This window comes from Leptodactylus fuscus, chromosome 3 (assembly GCF_031893055.1).
Source record: "Leptodactylus fuscus isolate aLepFus1 chromosome 3, aLepFus1.hap2, whole genome shotgun sequence".
Lineage (NCBI taxonomy): Eukaryota > Metazoa > Chordata > Amphibia > Anura > Leptodactylidae > Leptodactylus > Leptodactylus fuscus.
This window is the reverse complement of record NC_134267.1, coordinates 96,794,020-96,808,434: the sequence shown is the minus strand read 5'-3', so window position 1 is coordinate 96,808,434 and position 14,415 is coordinate 96,794,020. Positions and strand designations below refer to the sequence as shown.

At 40.3% G+C, this 14,415-nt stretch overlaps 1 protein-coding gene across 17 annotated transcripts in view; it reads left to right on the top strand.

Moving 5' to 3' along the window:
- The window catches only part of EPB41L2 (erythrocyte membrane protein band 4.1 like 2), a 135,689-nt gene that overhangs the window by 47,688 nt on the left and 73,586 nt on the right, over nucleotides 1-14,415 (top strand). Inside the window, exon 1 of one of the 17 annotated variants that reach the window (XM_075268029.1) lies at nucleotides 6,623-6,730. The exons of 15 other annotated variants lie outside the window; for them this stretch is intronic. The gene's annotated coding sequence lies outside the window, so the exon portion shown is untranslated. Of the gene's footprint in view, nucleotides 1-6,622; nucleotides 6,731-14,415 lie in introns of those variants that run through there. One more of the 17 variants, XM_075268030.1, reaches the window with a different exon arrangement.

The window sequence follows — 14,415 nt, the reverse complement described above, 5'->3', positions numbered from 1 at the left end:
TTTCCAAAACTGTGTCGGTTTTAGAAATTACAGCGTGTCTGCACGGCGATCTTTACCGCAAAGTGGGCATGGGATTCTCTAGAATCCCTTCCACTTTGCCATTACTGTAAAACCGTGATTTTTCCTGCAGCGTTTCTGACCCGTGGGGCCCTGGCCTAAGACTAAGACCTCAAGTTGTGGCAAAAGCTGCTTTTTTGTTGCAGGGCATTTTAGAGCCAAACCCTGGAGTGGCTACAAACAGAATAGAAAATATATAGGAAGCACTTATACTTTTTCTCTTCTACTTCATCCACGCTTGGCCTTGGCTGAAAAAAAAAGCAGAAAACTCTGCAACAAAATAAGGAGATTTACCACAAAATGGGGCCTTAGCCTGAAAGTTAGACAGTCTTAAAGTGTACCAGCTTTATGAGTGCCTAATACTTTTTATAATCTATCACATTATTACAGTCTAGTATAATTTTATACATCCCATTATTTGGCTAAAGCTAGGTTCACGCTAGCATTCGATGACCCTTCCCCTATTCCCCTTAAAATGGGCAGAGAGAAAAGTCCTGCAAGCATGTTTTTTCTCTCTGCTGATTTCAGTATGAGGGAGCCTTCACACGGAGTTTACGCTCCGCTCATTCATACACGTAAACACGTGTCAAAGTGCACACAATCCCATAGACTTCAATGTGTGCTGGCATTACATGCGCTACACATTGAAATCAATGGGAGGCTTTTAAACCCATTGATTTCAACGTGTAGTGCGCGTCAGACCGGCACACATTGAAGTCTATGGGATTGTGTTTGACACGTGTTTGTGTCTGAACGAGCGGAGTGTACACTCCATGTGAAGGCTCCCTAAAATCAGTGGAAACTTTGCAGACTCAACTGCTTTTTAAGCGGGATAGGGTTTCCATTTTTTTGGGTCTCCAAGCGGACAGGAAGAATGGAAACCCGAACACTTAGTGTGAGCCTAGCGTTCACATTAGAAACAATTTGGTGCATTTTGTTTTTGATGCCTGGTGTTGCATCTTAGGCCACACCCATCACTCACAAAGCCATGTTCTTTTTGCTGTCCCAGGTCAATAAGTGTAAGGGAGCGTTCACACTACCGTCGGTGTCCGACATGTAGTGTCCGCTCAAAATCTGTCACGGACACTAGGAGCGGACACTAGCTGTGTCCGTGACACCTGTCATTCACTTTAATGGGCATCGGGTGCGTTCTTTTGCACTCCGTGCCCGTCCTTCCCTGTCCGCTTGAGAAGTCGGACATCTTCTCTTGCCTACAGGGAAGGACGTGCACGGAGTGCAAAAGAACGCACCCGATGCCCATTAAAGTGAATGACAGGTGTCACGGACACAGCTAGTGTCCGCTCCTAGTGTCCGTGACAGATTTTGAGCGGACACTAGGAGCGGACACTACATGTCGGACACCGACGGTAGTGTGAACGCCCCCTAAGAAGTGCTTGAAACACTTGATAAATGTGACACAAAGCCTGCTGGATAGTGGTTGGGTGTTTTTTGTTTTTCTTTTGGGCACATTACACCAGAATTCTGATACATTGGCATAGTAAATTTTCTCTATTGAATAAAGATTTTATGTGCTTTTCCTAGAATTCTTTATTAAATTCATTTCTAAGCAATTCCTCAGGAAATAATAAGCCATGTGTACATCCCATGATCCTGAGTACAATGGAAAAGCGTGAACAAACTGTTGTGTATGTTCAAATAGCAGGATCCTATGTAGTATTTGCATTAGTATGTTTAGTCCAATATTAGGAAATAAATCTACGGAGGGAAAATGTAATAGAAACTCCTCTGTTTTGGCTGATAAAATTCTCATGTAAAAAATGGATTGCTCTACTGCTGTGTGTGATTTAGGCCTTGGGCTTGTGTGACCACTGTCCTGTATAGGAGAGTGATATGACAGAGTGGTCAGCGCACAGATGGTATTCTTGTACCATCCATTTTTATTACTGTCCTATACACTCGATTGAATGAGCCCAGACAAAAGGAATAGGACCTGCACTTATGGCCTCTGCATGGACCCATGAAAATCAGTTATATGCATGGGACCAAAAAATTAATAAGTGAGTGCTGTTTGTCTGAAAATATGGTTGTGTAAATGAGACTTTAGCTTACAGAAGGGGAAATCTGCAAAATAATAGAAAAGTTATATAATGACCATTAATATTAGTCTTCATATGTACACGCATGGCAGCTTATCCAGAAAAGTCATCTAACTCGAAGTTCACACCTGCATTTGGGTTTCTGTTCAGGGTTCTGCTTCGAGACCCCTGGACAGAAACCTAATCCACTTAAAAAGGCAAAACCTGTGGAAACCTAAGGACCTCATAGACTCTAAGGGCTAGTTCACACGGGGGCAAAGAGGCTGATTTAGACAGCGGATTTCGCTTCAAAATCAGCCCCTTTTACAATAGTGGTCTATGTAGACTGCTAGCTTTTTTTTCTGCTAGAAGATTTTTCTGCTAGCAGAAAAAAAGAAGCGACATGACCTTTCTTCAATAGAAGTGAATGGGAGGCGAAAAACACGCGTGTGCTTTTCGAGCAGGTTTTTGCAAAAAAAAAAAAAAAGCACGGAAAAACACGACACTTTTTTCGGCCCATTCACTTTACGGGAGGGGAAAACAGTGTGGCATTTTTTGAAGCGGTTTAAAAAAAAAAAAAAAACGCTCCAAAAAAAGCTACAAAAGCGCGGCAAGGTCCAAAAAAAGCTTCCTAATTAGGAAGCGTTTTTTTTCCCGGTGCCAAAATAAGACACACGTAATTTACGTGTGAACTAAGCCTAATATAGGGTCTTCCGGGTTTCCGCCCGCAAAGAGGAAAGAACTGCTTGCAGCGCTTTTCTCTCCACATTTTTTCAAGTGGATGGGGAACAGAATCTCCATACAGAGACCAGGCACAGGTGTGAACCTAGCCTAAAAGATTGAATATTAAGACTTTTTAAGACAATAACCTCGCTAGTTAGTGCTGTATACCTGATACTGGGTTTTACAGAAGCTAGACTGATCAGCTCTTATGGCTAGACTGGCTTCTGTTTTGTAAGGTGGTGTGTATTGTCCTGTTGTAGACATAAGACATGTTCCCCAGATGTGCTAGAAATGTCTAAAAAATGAAGGAGGGAGAATTAAAAAAAAAAAAAAAAAACACTGCCCAAGAGCTGGTAATGTTAAAAAATAACTCCCAAAAATTATACTATTACTCACCTGTTTAATTGTTGCACTTCTCCAGCAATTCCCATCTCTGGCTAAGGCCACACATAGTAAAACTCTGGGTTGGGGGCAGCAGAAGTAAACGCTTGTATTTTTCACTGCTTGTCTGTCTGAGTGTGGAAAATGCTGCTGTTTTTCAGATAAAATGAACATATTGATGTGTTTTCCGCCGCAGCGTTTCTTTCCTCAATATGCAGAAGCTGGGATTGTAAATTTTCCAATTTCTTTCCTCCGTGTTTCTGTAAGAGCTAGAAATGCTGTGGTCTCGGCCTATCTTTGGTTGCTACCCTTGATGGTAACGTGTCTGTGTGCAAGCTTTCACTGCTGAAACCAGAGAGTGACTGCAGTGGTTTTGTGTCCATGCACAGTATGTCCTTGCTGCAGGCCAGTAAACCAGAACTGGCAGAGCCCACTGGAGGAGCTGCATTGACGTAAAGTGGGTTGTATTGGATTTTATTTTACATCCTTCAAAATTTTAGGAAACCGTTCCAGATAAAACTTGTTAGCAAGGTGGTGCATGCAAGAGGTCACTACATAAATGAATAGTAATAGTTTGTAATTGAAAGTATATGATCTGTTTTTATTACATATAATTATCATACAGGGAGATTATTTGGTTTTATAGCTGTAACATATGCTTTTGGGCTCAGGACATTGTCTACAACTCTGTATACATTCTATACATTTTATTCAGGAACAGGTTGAAGTTCATCACTGTATTATTACTGCATGTATTGTAACTAGAAATGTAGACAATAATCCATTTATGCTTGTTTCTATACTAGTCATCCCTGTCTTTAAAGGGGTATTCCATTCACAGCAAGTTATCCACTGTCCCGATGTATTTATTTAGTTACCCACATAAACCATGATATTATCCAGGTTAGAATACATGGATTGCTGTTTGTTTCATAGGCAATGTGTTACTGATCAGACAAATGGTAGGATGTACGCTTTTACACATTGCTATGGAACTAAACTTTGACGCACTTGGATATATTAGTTTCATTTGATGTTGCCCTTTTAAGAGTTTTCTCTGAAATCGAACATGACTTAGAAAGAAGACCTCTTCCTGTCTCTAGAGGATCCTGCATTGTTCATCTATGTTGACATTCCACACAAATGTTGTAGCCAAGTATGAAGAGGAGAAATCTTTTGTTTTTTTGACCTTTAAGTCCAGTTCTGTTGTGCTAAAGGTACGGTCCAGGTTCCAAATATTATCCGCATCTGCGAGGAGTGTTCAGTCCAGAGCCAACAGCCGTAGAAAACACTGCTTTTTACACAAAAAAGGGCAACTGTGTCAAGACAGAACAGATTGTGTGATTTATATCATGAATGTTATCCCTCACTACTGATTTATTGATTCCTAACAATGGATTTGGGTAATGTTTGTTACTGAGCCATATTAGATGTGTCACAAGAACACTCAAGATAGGTTCCAAGAGAAAAAAGCCAACTGTACAGCCTTAATATCTATGGCACGTATACAGATCCTGGCTATTGTGTACATACCAAATCATTCTATATTGCAGTATAGGCCATGTATATTCAATGCATCTGAAACGATAAGTTAAGCAACTTTGCAACCTGAGTAAAAATATCCCATGGAAATAGAGGTCTTTTACATAGGTTCAAATGGAGACCTTTTTAGCTGATCTTTAGGCATATGTTAAGTAATGGCAAAGTGAATGGGATTCTAGCGAATTCCGTGCCCATTTTGCGGTTAAAAACTGCGGTGCCGAGATGCGATTTCCAAAACTGCGTAGTTTTGGAAATCACAGCATGTCAATTATACCTATGGAAACGCCAGCGGTTTCCCCATAGATATAATTGTAAACTTTCTGTTTAAAGCGCTGCGGGAAGAACCGCCATTCGTTGCCACCACAGTTTTTCCCACAGCGGTTTATTGCTGCGGGACATCCCGTGGGGCCTTAGCTTCAAGCTGTTTTCTTGGTGAGACCTTTTTATCTGTTAAATATACGAATATATGAGTGAGTGTTCACACGGCTGGTTTTGCATGCAGCTTCCTTTGTCTTCTCTGCCAAAATCCATGGGAAATCCGCTTGAATTCTGCTTCCCATGGATTTCAACGGTATTCCATGCTGTAGAAGAAAATGAATTGCCGTGAATTCTTGGGAAGAAATCTGCTTGGGTCTACTTTGGATTTCTAGCGCAGATTTTTCCAATGTAGAAAAAAAAATCCACGTGATCACTCCCTAAAGGAAAAAATAAATGTTATCTACAGTATAAAAAAAATAATGTAATGTTGACTATCATTCGTAGGCTGTACCAGTGACAACAGCATGCTGTCAATTATGCATTAATGTCCTTATACAAAACGGATCAGACATTGAAAAGGCTGTATGAAAGTTTCATGAATGTCATTCCTGGATGAATGCTGGTTAGAATCCCTCCCTTTCCTAGATAAAAGCATTGCTGACTCTGTGTGCAGATTGGGCTTTATTTATCTACATAGAGATTGATGAGCTGGTTCCCCCACCCCTTTGGTTATGTTCACTTGCAGTAGTTTAGTTGCTTTGAACAGATTTTCAGTTGCATAAATTTCTAAAAGGGTTCTGCTATTTGCATGTTTTTATCCTAAAATCAGTTATTTGCAGTCCAAAGGCTTTAAAGGGATTCTATCATTAAAAAACATTTTTTAAGCTAAAAGCACTTAGGAATAGCCATTTATAAAGGCTATTCATCTCTTACCTTTATCTTGAAGATCTGCATCACCGTTTTTGAATTTTTCTTCATTGTGCTCAGAAAGCACAGCTTGTGTTCCCCCATACTCTGAGCACAGTGTTGTCATCCATCCAGCGCCGCCTTTCTTCTGCTCAGTCGGCCATTCTCCTCCTCTTCTTACAGGAGACCACCACAAAATGGCCAATGGAACAGCCGACTGCTCGTAGGAGACTTGTGAATGGAGCACCAGTGGGCTTTCATGACCGGCACTCCATTCACTTCTATGGGGATGGGAGCGCGTTACTGACTTATGAAAATAGATAACTGCAGTCCACGTGGCCATTTTACAACACAGACACATGGGCCAGGTTGGAAAAAGTGCAACCGTCTTAGTCCAAGTTGTGGAGGAATTTCCTTGTAGCGTTAAAGCAGGACTGTGACAATTAACTGTTAAGTTGCCTCGGCTGAGGAATGTTTGCCAAATCACTCCACATGTGCTGTGTATGTTATTCCATAATGGCAAGTCCTACATCCATCCATCACATGAAGCAGACCGTGTGACTATGGTAGTGATGGAAATGGCCTAGTCAGAATAGTAAGCTGTTTGGGGTGAGTAGTGAACTTCTATGAATGTAATTTTCCTCCTCCTCTGACTCCAGCAATGTTAGTGCTTGGGTGGGGTGTGCCTTGTTCAGTAAACTATCCATTCAACTTGTAGTCGCTTAGCTTTGGCTGGTTCAGTGTCAGAGTACTGTGTCCAGCAGTTTGTGAGCTTCGGTCTGCAGACAGAAGTGAAGGAGGGTAACTATACAGAAGACACATTTGCAGTAGGAAAACGTGTATTTCTTTCCATTGTATGCTGTCAGTCCACTTTCTGTCTTCCTGTGTGGTGTTCAGTATTTGTATTAAGTGACAGTATTGCATGTTATGTGTTACTAAGCTTGTAATGTCTGCTATAGTATTAGATTGTTGTCTGTGTATACTTTCTATACATATGCAGTGTAGAACGACTAATTGTCAATGCAGTGATGATGTTTTCCTGCATAGATGCAGCATGATATGTTTCTTGAGTATTGACTTTCTAACCTCTTTTAGTTTGAAACTTGGTAAAGATATGGAAGTTTTACTGTCCATAAACTACTTGATGGTCTGGGTACAGAAAGCACTGTTCATACCTACCATGGATGGTTACAACATATCTTAATCCATCAACCTAAGAAAGAAGAATTTTGTTGCCTTGATCCTTTTTCTGCAGACCCTAGTGTATACCTATATGTTTCAGTGTATATGAATAAATGTTTCCCATACTTTTCAGTGCTCTACAAAATGGTATGCAGAGGTAAAAGAACGTGCTTGACCTACATCTACACAATAGGAGCCCCTGGGAAATGTATACATCTTTTTAAGTGTTCTGGTATACAAATGTGCATATGTCTGCTATAGGCCAGAAGCATTGTTTCTTTTGAGTATTGATAGTACCTTTCTCTGATGTTTGGTAAGTCTGGATACTCTGCCGCAGAAACTGCCATAAATTGTTGGAGAGAGAAGTCCTGCACCGAGGACTTATTTCTCCGCTGGTTTTAGCATTAAAATGGCAGAAACTTGGCGGACGCCATTATAGTCTGTTGTCTACAGGTAACCACTGTTTTAGTGAATGAACTCTCCATCGTTTGGGTCTACCAGTGGAACCAAATGATAGAGAGCCCAGTGCATGTGTTAAACCGACCAGACCAGCAGCCTGAGGCTATGTTCAGATTTGCCCCTGAATCTCTGTTGGAGACTCTGTTGTAGAAATCACTAAAAATCAGTGAAGAGAAGAGTCCTGCACCAAGGACTTTTCTGTCAGATTCAGTATAATATAGTCTATACGGTCCGTGGGTAACCAATGTTTTAGTGGTCCAACTCTTCGTGACCTGAATGATGAAGCTTGAACCAGTGAAAAGGGGGGGGGGGGGGGCTTGTTATGTGTGAGACTACGTGAGCTTCCTTGAAGTATTTAAAGGGGCTCTCTCATTGGGAAAAGTCATTTTTAACTAAGCACATCCTTGCATAGCCTTTAGAAAGGCTATCCCACACCTACTTTTAGTATATAAATTGCCTCAGTGGTTTTTGAAGAAGTCCGTTTTTATTCATATGCTAATTAGACTAGTGCACGTTGCATCGTGCACCCTCTTTGCTATTGTTTCCTATGGGTGTATACAGCACAGGCTGCTGCTGATGACTCGGCTTTCTGTTTGCACACACACATAGGAGATAATAGCAGAGACGAGTGCTGCTGGGAACTTCCTGTGCTGGCTGGAAGCTAACTAGCATATGAATAAAACGGACTTGTTCAGAAACCACTGAGGCAATCTACATACTAAAGGTAGGTGAGGAGTAGCATTTCTAGAGCCTATGCAAGGATGTGATTAGTCAAAAATGACTTTTCCCAATGATAGAGCCCCTTTAAGTCATCGATTTCAGCTCTACTCTGATGGAGCAAACCTAAAAAAACCCCAAAAAACCTGGCATTGAGGAAAAGAAATGGTAGGTGTTCATCCTCTGTAGTTCTTGACATATCTTGTGGCTAGTCTGTCACATAAAGTGAAATTTTATGTATTTATTTTAACATATTTCTTATTATTAATGTCAGCAGTCTTTAACTTGTAGCCATGCCTGTAATAAACCTTCCACTTCTCACTAGACCTTAGAGAACCATTTCATCAATATGTAGAATAGGATGGAAGAATCAATATGCCTTCTATTCTCTTAACACTTCACTGAAAACTACATTCAGACCTGTTGAATTGATTTGCCTGGTGCAGCGTAATGTCTGGCATTTTCCCCAGGTGCGGCAGAACTACGCTATACTTTATGGAAAAATGTTTCTCACAAAACAGAGTGTATGTGAAGTTGTTATAAAACAGAATGTCTTTTGTAGTAATTAAAATACTTTTAATAATAAAAGTAACACTAGACATTTTAGAGAGGCAGTACATTGCTTGGAATGGTAGTTCAAATACACATATCCATTATTGTCTAAATTGAGCTTAATCCTTCCTACTAATATCCTAGTTCCTACTAATATCCTACTAATATTATAAAAATCCTATCCTATCCTACTAATATTATAAATGTGAAACTTTGTGTGTTTGTTACTCAATCACGCAAAAACGGCTGAACGGATTTGGATGAAATTTGGCACATAGATTGTTTGTAACCTCGATTAAAACATGACATGGCTTCACGACTGTTATGAATTTATGTTCACATACTATTTTAAACTGCTCTTGAAGCAGCTTATCTCTGGTCCTGATAAAGCCAGGTCTGTTATCTCTCTATGTAAACACACAGATAACAACAGAAGACTGTGCATAAGTAAATCTTCTGTGTCCAGTTGAGCCAGAAGGAGGAGGGGAGACACAAATACAGAAAGTCAGAAGCAGACTCTGGAGGCAGCGTGTTTGGACACTGACTCGAGAAAACACCTTTAATACAAATTGGCAGTTTCCCAATTTTAAACATGCTGAGGAAACGAAAATCCCAAAACACCAGAGCTATGAAGGTAGCCAGAAGTCAACAGACTTCTGCTCAAGCGGAGCTGAGAAGGATTCTGCAAGCTAGGAATCAAGCGGCTCTTAGAGCAGCTGAAACGCTGGAGCAGACGGATCATCGACTCCAACAACATGCTCATTAAATGGCGTTCCAGCGAGCTGCTGAGATGCCCAAACAATAATGGGCACGGCGCATGGAACAAGTTCAGCGGCAGGCCAGCTTGAAAGGTGCCAAAATGCCAGAGTAGGCGGATCATACACGGCAGCAATTTGCTGAATATAGGCAGATCATCAATGCCAACAACACGCAGACGAAGTCGCGGGCAGAGGCTAGTTTCCTATAAACTTTCTCCCAACTGTCTGGCAGGAAGACTTCCTTGGTTGTGATGTGTATGTGTGTGTGCGTGCGCTAATCACGACTGGCGTATTTTATCCTGGTGTAGATGCTTACCCTCTGCACCTTTCTTGAGCAGCTCCCATAGATTATATTGTCATTTGTGCCATGTTTATGGCATTAATTTATAATGAATATGGCTCAGATGGAAATCCTGGCTTTGTCCTTTCGGGGAAAGTGCTGAGGCTGGTACAAAGATGACTCTTGCAACTATTTTATTCGTAAGTGGTGTTAAATATATTTTACACAAGTGTGGTGTAACTTAGTTGATGAGTCCCTGTCTGCAGGGATGTTCCTCTGTGCATATCTATTAAGATCATTGGAGGTTGAGTATGGACTCACAGCTAGCTGAGTAAGGGAAGCCTATTCAGGTTTTAGACAGCTAATAGTAACATGGCATAGCTTTTAAAGGGGCTCTATCAGCAAAATCATGCTGCTAGAGCCCCACATATGCGTGAATAGCCTTTAAAAAGGCTATTCAGGGACCGTAAAAGTTATATTACACTACCCCCCCCCCCGTTTTAAAATAAAACCCTAAAAAAGAATATCTACTTACGCATCGTGCACGCTGGGCGGGCATTCAGGGTGTGTCTTCTTCTTCATCCACGCCTCTTCTTCCTCCGATGTCCTCCTCTGGCGCTCGCGGACACTGATATAAAAAATGGCCTGGGCGCGTGCACAGTAGCATGTGGCTTCTACTACGGCTACTGCGCAGGCACCCAGGCCATGCTGATCGAGCCCCTTTAAAGAGGCCTTTTAACCTGCAGACACAGGTGATTGGGAATTTGAGTTCTTTACTATACTATCTAAAGGTGGCCAGACCCTTTATATGGCTGGATGAATGCTCATTAAACCCCAACTATTCTCATCCACCAACTACTACCGCATTTCCTTCCTCATCTGGTCATTGGGAAGGGAGGAATAAGCCAAAGCCAGAGATCCAATATGTCCAGCCATTCTTTCCTCTGAAATCTGCTATCAGAGTAGCGGTATCCCATACTCATTAGATGTTTGGCTGGTTATACTTTACATTGCTATAAATGACCCAATAGTTTCTATCTGACCTCTATGCTGAAATTTTCAGTGTAGAATTGGTTTGTGATGAACATGTATGCCAACACAGCAGGAAAAAAATATTCTGATAAGAAATGATGTGATAATAGACTCTTGTAATTGAGGAAGTAATGTTTCCTGTGAAACTTCTTCCAGATGTGTCAGGCTGAATTGTCTTAAATACAAGCAACTGCTTAATTAGCTTTTTTGAGAGTCATCTAGTAGTTTATTTGGAATAATGATGGCATCTTGCAGTATAGGGGTGAAGACACACTATGTACCTGGATGTACACTGCCTTGTAAAAGTATTCGGCCCCTTGAACTTTTCAACCTTTTGCCACATTTCAGGCTTCAAACCTAAAGATATCAAATTTTAATTTTTTGGTGAAGAATCAACAACAAGTAGGACAAAATTGTGAAGTGGAACGAAATTTATTGGCTATTAAACTTGGACAAGTAAACTGAAAAATTGAGTGTGCAAAATTATTCGTCCCCCTTGCGTTAATACTTTGTAGCGCCACCTTTTGCTGCGATTACAGCTGCAAGTCACTTGGGGTTTGTCTTTATCAGTTTTGCACATTGATAGACTTAAATTCTTGCCCATTCTTCCTTGCAAAACAACTGGAGCTCAGTGAGGTTGGAGTTTTCAGCTCTTTCCACAGATTCTCGATTGGATTCAGGTCTGGACTTTGACTTGGCCATTCTAACACCTGGATATGTTTATTTGGGAACCATTCCATTGTAGATTTTGCTTTATTTTTTGCATTATTGTCTTGTTGGAAGATAAATCTGTGTCCCAGTCTCAGGTCTTTTGCAGACTCCAACAGGTTTTCTTCCAGAATGGTCCTGTATTTGGCTCCATCCATCTTCCCATCAATTTTAACCATCTTCTCTGTCCCTGCTGAGGAAAAGCAGGCCCAAAGCATGATGCTGCTACCACCATGTTTGACAGTGCGGATGGTGTGTTCAGGGTGATGAGCTGTGTTGCTTTTAAGCCAAACATATAGTTTTGCATTGTGATTTTAATGGTAGAATCCCTTTATTGAAAGTGTTATAAGAAAAAACAAACAAAAACATAATTGTGGATTTACCATAGTAGATCTATTTTGTATATAATCCTAATCGATTCGATTGACATGCTATGGGTCCATCAGGTTTTTTCACCCTTCTGTTATGGAAAACAATATGTACAGAAACTTTAAGAACTTGTTCTGATTTTATGTTAGCAAGTTCATTAACTTCTGTATATGCCAGTTCCATTGTAGTGATGCTTGACAATACTTTTTCACACATTTCAGTGAATCTTATTTATAGCAGTCTAGAGCTTTACCTGCTTCATGCAGCTGTATAGCTCTTATTTCTAGACACAACACTGTGGGCTTTTACAAAGGCAAACAGAATAGTGAGGGTGAACCACACATAACCTTTGTTTCTGGGAATTTTGAATATTTCATGCTTCCCAAGAGCTTGCCTACTTAGCCATGACTTTGTGAGACCACATTGCCGGATTCTCACAGAATCCTGCCATTCCAGAGTATTTTTTTTCAAGGAATTTCTTTATGGAATAGAGCATTTTTAGCCTGTTTGTTATTTACCATAATTGATGATTTCCTGGCTTGTTGCCTGTAGGCTTTTAAGTATTCATTCTCATTTATGCTTGGAAACTAGAAGAAGTTGTACAAAGGAGCCGAGCATCCAATTTACAGGAGTGATAAAAGGTGGTCTAGTCCGAATTCTAATACCCGGAACAAAAATAACAAGCATAGACTAGTTAGCACTGTAGTTGAGAAACTTAATTTGTGGGATATTCCTCTACACCAGAATAGTATTGTAGAGGGACTGATCACTTCTCCCTGTCTGCTCATTCTTCTATCACCACCTAATATTGTGCATGTTTTCCTCCCTTTACAGTCTGGTTTTGTAGTGACAAACTTCCTCAAAATTTTTGAAATAGTTCATTTGGTGAGGTTTCCTCAGAATTTAATTTTAATTTCATCATAAGTACCTACCTACCGTTTTACAACACTTTCTGGATAACCAGTCATCCCTTTCCACCGTTCTTTTCATTTTAATAATTTCTACCAACTCGCTACACAAAAGAAAACAAAAAACAAAACAAAACCTTTTGCTACCCATCACCATCCAGCCAAGTAAAGCCAGCTAATATCCCCCTAAGGATGCTGAGTTTTCTTATTTAGCTACAACTCTGGACAGAAATCAAATATTCAAATTCAAAAACTGAACAAAGTTTGTTTCATTTATATTTACTTGAAATAATCTTTCCAATGATACTTAAGTTTATGGTACTTTTGCACATAAAATTGGTGTTATTGATAAGGTCAAAGCCATGTTTATGACTAATTGACCAATAATCCTGGGTAACTTTCATCGTCCTAATTAATTAGGCCGAGTACGAGGCAGTAAAGAAGTCACACCACTTGATGTGTTGGTATTACTTCCTTTCTCAGCTACGGAATGTGTGCTGACGCACTTTTATTAAAGCAACGTGGGTTTAAATAGTAGGAGAGAAAGGACGAGAGATAACAACGTAAGTTTTCATATTCATTCCTGATTGGTATGATACATCTCAATCAAATAGAAAAAGTTTAAGCAGTTCCATATGTAGTCAGCTACTCCCGGTCCTGCATGGTAACCTTGGGGAGCTGTCCTCAGGCTGCAAGCCAAACATTTGTTTTTCTTGCACCCATCCTGGATACAGGGACCATTTTATCATATAACATTATACCAGTTTTAAGCATAAGCAACTATATCTAGCATTCAGCTTTTAAGGATACCAATGTTTTTCATATATTATATGATTATGATTATAACCTTCACAGTAGGAGCCATCAAACCTGCACCAGTTTCACAGTTTTTCACCTCTGATGCCCTTACTTCACAAGTAAGGCATTCAGTATTTATTATATATATTATACCTTATGCTTTGTATTAGTTTGGATCACCTCTTTCCAGATTGCCACTAATAGAGTTGTTGCTTGAATTGATACTTTTTTTAATTGTGAAACTGCTTAAACGAAGCACTCTTGACTAGGAAGTGTGACAATGACTTTTTCCTGATGCATGTGCCCTCTCCCAGGGTATTAGAGAGAAATGTGCAAGTAGTGAGTCTGGCCACTGGTCCCCTTATTCTCTTGGTTTTTCAGCAGTCTGTTATTTGGTCAAGAGTATGTTTTCTTGAGAAGGGGCAGTCCTGTGACCACTGAGAAAGAAACACATTTTTAATCACTGGGAACTAAGTTCTTTAAATAACTCTTTCATATAACTTATGTCATATGATGGTCATGGATAGAGAGCGTTTATGTCACTCTGTTCCTCCCAACTTCCTCCTCTTATTCTTCATCACATATGTATATCCTTCCTTCCTCCATTCCATTCCAGTTCTGCTGACGTTATCAGTAAATATATCTTCATCAGACCATGGTCTGTTTAGGGAACCACCTTCTGTCTCATAAAAGGATGCCTGCTGTCTGCTCAAGCTCGCAAGTGTTGTATAGTGTTTGCTGTTTCCATA